We start from the raw sequence: 10,297 nt of genomic DNA on the forward strand, positions 1-10,297 counted from the left end.
CAGTCTGTACCAAAATGTTCATGTGCTTAGGAATGTACTTAGAGGTGCATGGAGAAGAGCTGAGAAATGGACACCGAGGTCTTCAGTGCTATTATCTGCATTAACTTATACATACAATATCCTGTCACCCTAATGTCTGTGAGTGTAAAGTGATTGTGGATACAAACTGAAATCAGCATCCATCCATACCCACACAAAATCAGTCCCTTGGGGATCAATCCTTTTTTTCCTTTGGGGATGTGCCTGATGACTGCTGTTTATTCAGATGATCAGCTTCACAAACAAGACTCGGAGCGTGAGCTAAATTTTATCCAAGCTAGCATGTCTTCAAGAGAATCACTAAAGTGGTTGTAAGAAAGCAAGGGAAACAAGATTCCTGGGAGTAATTCCCAGCTGTCATGTTGAATTACAGAGAGACATAGAGCTGCTAAGTTTTCCATGTCTCTGCTTAATCCTCTGTAAAGTGAGTAAAGTAAAACATATCTGAGAAGGATGTAGCTGATATTGAGAAAGATTTTTTGTCTCTCTGGAAGAGGTGAGTTGTCTAATTCACAGGTTTTGCTGTGATTAAGCAATTCTTCCTATTGCATAGAACAGCAGAATCCTGTAATTCCATGCCTCACTTCTGATGACTGACAGCTCACTGCAAATTCGTAGTTACAGTCAAAACCCACATCCATTTCTTCAGAATAAGTGTTTGGAATTGTGAAATTATGAGGTGAGAATAAAATGTTTAGTCCACTTTAATTTCTATAAGGAGGAAAAAAGGAATAGCATGAGACAGTGCTCAAGCATCAAGCAAGCATCACAAAGAAAAATAACTGTGTATTTTGCTTTCCTATATGTTACACATTTTCCAGGTTATGTTAGAAATACATATTCATTTCATATGTAATGTATTTGTTATTTTCTGGTTTTCCTCCAAGACATTTTACCATTATCCTGCCAGGACTGTATGTTGTCTGACCACTTCCCCATTGCAATTAAAGATTGAAACCACTTGCTTACGCACAACGGAGACCATCATACCTAACCCCAAAGGAGGCCAGAAACTCCTAGCACACTGCATTTCCCAGACCAACCAGGAGGCCCAGGGCACAGAAGGACAGCGTGCTATTTGCAACAAGGGCTGGCACACTGACAGTCCACATGTGTGGAGTACTTCAAAATAAGGGGAACAAGAACAAAAAAAGAAAAGGATAAGAGAGATTGAATGTGTCTTACAGAAAGGTCCTGTCTGAATGTTTGTAATGAGAAGAGACAGACTACTTCCAAATCAGCTTCTAAAAATGTAGTAAAAAAGAGCTAGCCTCAAGATATGATATTTAAGTGGAAGCTCTTCCTCAAAATGAACAGTATATATATAGCAGTGAGAGTGCTGAATCACTGGGTTGATCTAAACAGACATCAGGCATGAAGCCTGCACACATGATGGACTTCCTCAGGGATTTCATCCTGGTCATCTTGCCTTGGTCCTCTCTTCTCTCCCCAGAGCTAAACCAAAGAGGAGGAGTGAAGACGATGCCTTGGGGTGTCAGAGGTGCGGTGTGAGAGAAGGCAGTTTGTCTCTAAATGAAAATATTTCATTTGCTTCAGTGCTTTGAATTGGGCCTGATGTGTTTAACAAATTAAAAAGTGAACTGAATGCACCACAGTGAGATTCGGAGTTTTATGATAAGGAAGATTTATGAGATTTTGAACTCATCTTTAGTTTCCCATAAGACAAATCTTGTCATATTACAGACCTGCAGTGGATGTGTGTGTGAATCTGGAAATACACTGAAAATAGTCTTTGCAGATGCGTTCCATCTCTTCCTTCAGGCTCACACTTAAGGACTTAAAAACAAAAATCAGTTTAGATCAAAACACCCAAGCAGGATTAAATTGTATTGGGTATGTAAGTCCTTGAAAATGCTGCTCTCCAGTTATAGCGTGAGGAGACAGTGTTTACTTTAGGTGAGGAAATGCTGGAAGAGGAAGATGCCTATCAAATGACTTGCACAGACGTGCATACATACATATGTGGAGAGTGATCCATGTGCATATTTAGTTTGAAAGTGGTTCTGTCAGATGGATCCAATTCAATAATTAAAAGAAAAGAAAAAGAAAAGAAAGAAATGACTGAGTCATGTTTCTTTTTCCACCTCTAAACTTCTGTATTAGCCTGAAGTGAGCCACAGTTCAAAAAAAAAGAAGCTGTTCGGATTTATTGTGTTCTGGAGCCATTAATTACAGTGTGTCCCACTTCTGTTTATTTGTTTTAGTTCTTGGTGTTGAAAGACTGACCCTCATGGACATAAAAAAGATTATCTAGCTTCATCTGTCTCACCATCCTCTGCGGGTCAAGTCCTTGCGGTAGGGCACTTCCCCAGACTACAAGACACAGCCAGATGTAGCAACTGGATATCAGGCTAGGACAGAGCAACCATTTCAGATGTCAGCCTTCACACCTCATAAAATAGGGCATATTACAGTGTATGCTAAATTCGAGAGCAAATAATAGCAAACATCTTTGTGGATATGTTGTAGATTTGAATAATCTGGCAGACTGTGTTTGGAAATATTCTCTAAATTTCCTCTGTCCCTGCCCTGAGACTGTGGTAAGTAGCACAGAGACCAGCTGTCCAGCCTTGTTTTTCTAAGCCATTGACTAAACAGTGAGTTCATGTTCAAGATAACTGTGGGGAACCAGTTCATGAACTTCTTGAACTCTGCTGTCCATAAATGTGGCGATGGGATTGAAAAACTGCCATTTAATTAATGGTGAGTCTTGTAACTAGAAGCAAACCTTGGACCAAAGTGGGTTGTTTTTTTTTTTTTTCCATCAAAAGATGTCTGAAGAGAAAAAAGGAAGTCAAAGAACTAGGTTAGTTAAGATTTTGCCTATATCTTGGGGAAAGAGAAAAAGGGCTTTCAACTAGATATGGTGGGGGAAGGGGGTGCACTGGGTGACAGAGAAGCATGTAGGAATGCTGTCACCATGGGATGCAGCAAGGGAAAACCCCAGACTTGTCCTGGAAGTACTAGGGAGGGCTCCTCCAAGAAAGCAACAAGGCCAATAGTTAAGCTGAAGTGGCCTCTATACCAATGGGTACAACATGGGAAATAAACAGGAGGAGCTATAAACCATGGACCAATTGGGAAAGTATGACTTAATTGCTATCATGGAAACATTGTGGGATGAATCCCATGATTGAGGACTATAGGCTCTTCAGAAGGGATAGTCAGAGTAGGAGGAGTGGCGGAGTTGCCCTCTATGTTAGGAAGTGGATAGTTTGTGAAGAGCTGTGTCTGAGGAGCAGCTACGATCAGGTCAAGAGCTTGTGAGTAAAAATCAAGGATCAGTCCACTAAAGGGCACCTAGTGGTTGGGGTCTGCTACAGGCCACCTGATCAGTGGGAGCCTGTTGACGAGGCCTTCTTGCTTCAGCTGCAGGAGGTGTCGTGCTCATGGGCTCTTGTCCTGATGGGGGATTTCAACCACCCCAATATCTGCTGGGATAGCGCCATGGAGGATGGCAGACAATCCAGGAGATTCCTGGAGTCTGTCAAGGATATCTTCCCGGTCCAGGTAATAGATGGACCAACCTTACTGGAGCTGGTGCTCCCTAATGCAGAAGAGAACAGTAGAGAGGTTAAGATTGGAGGCAGCCTGGGCTTAGTGACCATGCCTTGGTGGAATTTGTGATCTTGAAAGAGGGCAATGAGGGTCTGACAAATGCAGAGCTAGGACCCTGTGCTTTAGGAGAGCAAACTTACAGCTGCTCAAGGAACTGTTGAGTGGAATCCTCTGGGAAACTGTCCTTAAGGGAATAGGCACAGAACAATGTTGGCAGCTCTTTAAGGACACCCTTCTGAGAGTGCAATGGTTCTCCATCCCCCAGCAGAAGAAGTTGAGCAGAGAAGGCAGGTGACTGTCATAGCTGTGCAAGGACCTGCAGCTTAAACTGAGGGAAAAGAGGGAAATGTACAGTGGTGGTCAGGCTTCCTGTGTCTGCCAGGACCATGAGCCTCTAGGTGAGGGTGTGGGGAGTGGTTTCTGTCCCACTGTAACAGTGGAACAAGTCTGAGGCCTCCTCATGAAATTGAATGTGTTTAAATCCATGCGGCCAGATGATATCCATCCTAGGGTTCTGAAAGAGATGGCTGATGTGGTTGCCGAGTTGCTCTCCATCATATTTGAAAAATCATGGCTGTCTGGTGAAGTCCCTAGTGATTGGAAAAAGGAAAACGTTCTCCCATTTTTAAGAAAGGGAGAGAGGAAGACCTGGGGATCCACAGGCTGGTGACCCTGACCTCTGTGCCTGGGAACATCATGGCACAGATCCTCCTAGAAGCTATGTTAAGGCACATACGAAATAAAAAGGTGATTCGAGACAACCAGCATGGCTTAACCAAGGGCAAATCATGCCTGACCAATCTGGTGTCCTTCTATGATAGAATGATAGCTTTGGTGAATGGGGGAAGGACAGTGGATATCATCTACCTGGACTTCTGCAAAGCCTTCGACATGGTCCCTCACCACACCCTTCTCTTTAAATTGGAGAGGTGTGGATTTGAAGGATGGACTGTTCAATGGACTAGGAATTGGCTGGCTAGATATAGTCAAAGGGTTGTGATCAATGGTTCTGTGTCAGGGTGGAGGCCAGTCACAAGCGGTGTCCCTCAGGGGTCGCTCTTGGGACCGATGCTCTTCAACATCTTCATCAATGACATAGATGATGGCATCGAGTGCACCCTCAGCTCCACAAGGTTGTGGATAACACCAAGCTGAGTGGTGCAGTCGATACACTGGAAGGAAGGGAAGCCATCCAGAGGGACCTGGACAGGCTGAAGAAATGGGCCCATGAAAACCTGATGAGATTCAATAAGGCCAAGAGCAGGGTGCTGCACTTGGGTCGGGACAATCCCAGGTTTTTATACAAACTCGGGGAAGATCTTGAAAGCAGCCCTGAGGAGAAGGACTTGGGTGTCCTGGTGGACGAGAAGCTGGACATGAGCCAGCAGTGTCTGCCTGCAGTCCAGAAGCCCAGGGGAGAGCCACTAAGATGATCAGAAGGCTGGAGCACCTCTTTTACAAGGAGAAGTTGAGGGAACTGGTCTTGTTTAGCTTGGAGAAGAGAAGGCTCCAGGGAGACCTCATTGTGGCCTTCCAGTACTTGAAGGGAGCATATAAGCAGGAGAAGGAATGGCTGTTTACAAGTGTGGATAATGATAGGACAAGGAGGAATGGTTTTAAACTGAGAAAGAAGAGGTTTAGGTTAGATATTAGGAGGAAGTTTTTCACGAAGATGGTGGTGACGCACTGGAACAGGTTGCCCAAGGAGGCTGTGGATGCCCCATGCCTGGAGGCATTCAAGGCCAGGCTGGATGTGGCTCTGGGCAGCCTGGTCTGGTGGCTGTCAACCCTGCACATAGCAGGAGGGTTGAAATTAGATGATCATTGTGGTCCTTTTCAACTCAGGCCATTCTATGATTCCATGAAAGACACTGCTCTGTAAGAGCAAGATAAAAACATCACCTGCATATACAGTCCAAGGACACACAATACATCTTGGGTCCAATGCCAGCATATTTGTATGGCACAGAATTCCATCTGTCCTCCTTTCCAGACTCCCTTCCTAATTTGCAAGATCATTAACCTGGAAGTCTTGCCACAGATGTTGGCCTTTTACTGCCACAATTTGTAAGCCCTTCTTTTCTTTGTTGGATTCAGTTCTGTGCCATTTACAGGCAGAATAAGTGTTAGTCTCCAAGGGAAGAAAGCTGTGCAGAGCTTGAATTGTGAACTTGTGTTGTAATTTCTGCCTCTAAACCTCTCTATTCATGTTAGTAACAATGCTTAGATGTTGAGCCTTGGTTCAAATTTTTTCCTCCTATACTTTTAAAATTTGTATAAAGTACAGTTTTATTGTGTAGATCCACACACTTTGCTCCCCTAAGACAGAAATCAAGTAAGTCTGCTGTGTGTCTTACATTAGCAGAGGAGTATCTTCCCTTTAAGGATTAGGTAGTCTTTGATATCCAGAAGAATTCAACACGACAGAAGGGTTGGAATAGACATCTTACCCAAGGCAAACCCTGCTATTGTAGGAATGTTTCGAAATAAAATGCTTAAATAATTATTTTCACAAATGGAGTAAAGTCTATCTAGGTAAGTTTCTAAAGAAGTGCTCCCTTGATTCTGATAGGTTTTTTCAGAACATCACTGTTTAAAACCTTTCTTTTGATTTCCTGCTTAAATATGTTCCTTGTTAGTTTATACTCATTTATTTATCTGTAATCCTTTAATTTAAATGAGCTCTTTTTCCTTTCTGGCATCCCCTCCACCCAACTCTCCAGCCTGTCCAGGCCTTGGTAAAGGGCAGCACAGTCTTCTGATGTGTCAGCACTCCTTCCAGCTTCATATCATCAGCAAATTTGATGAGGGTGCATTCCATCCTCTCATCCAGCTCACTGATGAACATTTTGAACAAGATCCAGTACTAGCCACTGGGGCAACCACTATCTACAGACCTCCAGCTAGACTCTGCACTGATGATCACAACCCTCTGAGCTTTGCCAGTCAGCCAGTTCTCAATCCACCTCACTGTCCACTCATCTATCCCACACTTGCTAAGCTTATCTACAAGGATGTTATAGCAGACAGTTCAAAAACTCTGCTAAAATCAAAATGCACGACATCCTTTGCTCTCCTCTCATCTATACAGCAAACATTTCGAGCTACAATTAAGACCAAATTCCCAACTAACAAAGAATTGATGTTCTTCTAGTTATTCCAAGCAACTCAGCTCAGGTGAGACTGGGCAAAAGCTAGAATAGCATGATGTCTGTGCCATTCTCCAGGGAAGAGGAACGTGCTTCTGTGCCTTTCTGTGGTATTGTATCCGTAGGCTCTTTTCTCATGCACCAACCACTGAAATATATGGATAAAAGAGGAAGTGAGAGATGAATACAGATGCCTCAGAGAAAGAGATATTATCAGAGGCAAATTATGTTATATATAGGAACACTTATACACACACAGACAAATATTCTCTTTCTCCCTTTTCTCTTCCACTTCCAAATTCTTAATACTGCCATGAAAAGTGGGAGAGTACATTCCTCAGACAGCACACAGATATGTGGTTAGGATTCTTCCTGGGGATTCTGGAATATGTGTGGGCTTGGATCCCACTGGCAAAAGAAGAATGTAAAGGCAAATCTCCCACATCCTGTGGAGTGTTCTAGTTTATGACCCAATAGATAAGATCAAGTGCCTGTGGGAGTGTCCAGCATCTCCTCCAAATGGCTGTTGCTTGTCAAACCCAGTGTAGTGCTCAAAGACCACCTACAGATGCCAGTGGTGGGAGAGAAGAACACCATACAGATGGTGGTGCCAGTGGGATGGGTAGAACGAGTGTAGTTTGTGAAATCTGATGGGATTAGATGAGAAAACTGTCTAAATTGGGAAGTGAAAAGGGCAGGGGCAGAACCTTTTCTCTTCCTTGCACATGCCCGAGGAATGCCACGCTTCTTTTGTAAGACAAAAATTGATCTACATCAAGTAGACAATTTATTTCAGCTGATTTCTTTTCAAATCCCCACTTTATATATAGTATTAACAATGGCATATTACAAATTAAGAAAAAGCTTCCACATTGACTGGACCTCTAGAGGTTTAGACTCGCACTGGCCCTGTGTCTCTTCAGCCAGTTCTTCATGTTTCCAGGTATTCTCTGTTCAGTATGATCTCTGAGGGATCTTTGCTACATCATCTGGTACTCTGTGTCCCTCTTGTGAGCCACAGTCACTGCTAGGTCTCTGGCAGATTCTGATTCATATTCTCTGTTGTAATTACTGTTGTGTTTTGTCTTTTCTTATTGTGTCACGGCCACTTGCCTGTGCCCCATCCAAGACTCAGCTCCCACCAAGGCTCCATCACATGTCCACACGCCATCACAATCCTCAGGCATCTTCAGGCACAGCCTTAAACATAAAAAACATCACCACAGGCTTAGGGCAGCTCTGAGCCACAAGCTGCTCAAGTGTACTGGGAAGTCTAATTACATGCCTGCCCTGCTCTTTTATTTTTTTCCTAGGCGTACGCTGTTGGCCACTATTACTTCTGAAAGCAGAACATATTCTCTTGCCTTAGCAGGATTTACTCACAATTGAATTTGCAGCTGTTGGTTTCTTGGGCAGCATGAGAGTCAGGATATTGAATGAGTTACTCAAGTATTTTAACCCCTGTCACCATGGATGGTGAAATACAGGAGGTACTAGGAAATGATCCTGGTACTGTTTTTCCATCCAATTCAAGAGTCTCAGTCTATGAAATGCCAGTGCAGTAGCTGGAGCTCCAGACTCCACTTGATTAACAAAGTGGAGTACAGTCCCCAGGGAACTGCAATCTGGTTTCCAAAGAGCAGGGCTTGGGCTAGCCACATGGCTCTCCACAGCTGGATATTGCAGCTCCTATTCTGTAGCAGCTGCCACCCACACAGACAACTGTGAGCTCAATGGATCTCCATCTGACTCAGTGCTGCTGCTCTCATTCTCCTGTGTGAGAAAACAGACACTCTGCTCTAACGCTATCAACAAATGATTTGTTTTCAATTGCATGTATCTTAACTAAATCTGAATTTATAATAATGCCAGCCACTGGTTTCTCCTTGGCATCGAAGTAATTCCAACATTTCTGGGCAGTACTGAAAGCAGTAGACATGTAGTTGCTTCTCAGAGGATGGGCACAAGAATTCAAAATTATACAGCTTCTAACTGGATTGTAGATTGAAATAATAAAGCTTGGGTAGAATGTCTTAATAAAAGCTTAGGGCTACATTCATTTCATCATAAAGTCATGGAGAAGGAAAGGCTGCTCTGTGAAACTAGAAAGACAATAGTCATCTAATTCTGACAACATGGTTTAATTGAACATACTTTTTCTGCAACTGATTTAATCTATTAATTTTGTTTTATTTAGAAAATCAAAATTGAAACACTTAGAATGTATAGTTTGACCCAGAGTGACTTTCTCCAACATGGAGCTCCTCTGACCACAGTGGCTTCAGTGACTGCTCTCCTGGGATGGATTATAACCCCAGGATGGACTTCCTCTCTGACACCTCATGAAGCATCAGGGACTCACAGCTTTACATGTCACCTGTCTCTCAGTCACAAATCTTTTCTAACTGAGGATATTTGGAACTTCAGCACGATGTAGAGATGTGATATGACAGCCTCAAAAGTGCCTCAAAAGGACTCTGTTCAGAAATGTTTCTGCACATCTGGCAGAACATTTCTGTTTACATATGCAAAAGGTTCCTTTTCTGCACAAGAAACCTTGAGTTGATACAGTCCTGCGTGTAAAGGCTATACAGTGAAGAAATAAATGGTGGAAATTAATATGATGTGACTTCAAGCCTGGAGACTGGGGATGCCTGGTCCACCACCTGTGAAAATCCTGAAAATATATTTGTCAATTTATCTGAGCTTTTTAACAACCTCTGCAGGCTATAACTATTGATAACCACCGTGTTTTTCTGTTGTTGTTTTTACCTGATGTAGACTGACAGCAACTCTTCTCCCTTCCAGTCTCTGACATTCTCCCTTCCAGACCCAGTCATTCTGTGATTCTGTTGGACCTAATACAGGTGTTCCTGCTCTGGCAGGGGGATTGGACTAGATGATCTTTTGAGGTACCTTCCAATTCCTGGCATTCTGATTCTTACTTATTGCCCAGTATTTTGCAACACATCTTTTTACTGACCTCCAAAACAGTGAAAGAACATTGTTCTAAATTAATTTTAAGTAATTTTTCCTGAGCAGGAAAAAATATATATTTCATTACCTTAATTTGAGATTTTTTCCATAATAATATGAAACTTATCATAGTAATATGAGACATTAATACTAGTTCTGTTGAGATTTCAAAATCAGCTTCATTTTTATGACCTTGTCAAATCTACCAGATTAGAAAGAAGCAGAACAGCAATTCACTGGGAAACTTAAAGGACGTTTTAATACATTTTTCCACTGTTTTGAAATATAACAACTATTTCCTGTCATATCAATTGCTGTTTCCCAGCCTTTTCTAGCAGACAGTTCTAAATAAAAGCAGAAGTTTTCAGTGAGGCATTCTAGGCCACTGGTCATATTTTGTCACCCTCCTTTTTACATTTATACATTTACTTATATTCAGCACTGTATAGAGTCATAGAACCATAGAACGACTTGTGTTGGAAGGGACCTTAAAGTTAATCCACTTCCAAAGCCTTGCCCTGGGCAGCTTTGTCACCCACAATATCACTGTCCAG

This window comes from Tympanuchus pallidicinctus, unplaced genomic scaffold (assembly GCF_026119805.1).
Source record: "Tympanuchus pallidicinctus isolate F22 unplaced genomic scaffold, pur_lepc_1.0 scaffold6, whole genome shotgun sequence".
Classification (NCBI taxonomy): Eukaryota; Metazoa; Chordata; class Aves; order Galliformes; family Phasianidae; genus Tympanuchus; species Tympanuchus pallidicinctus.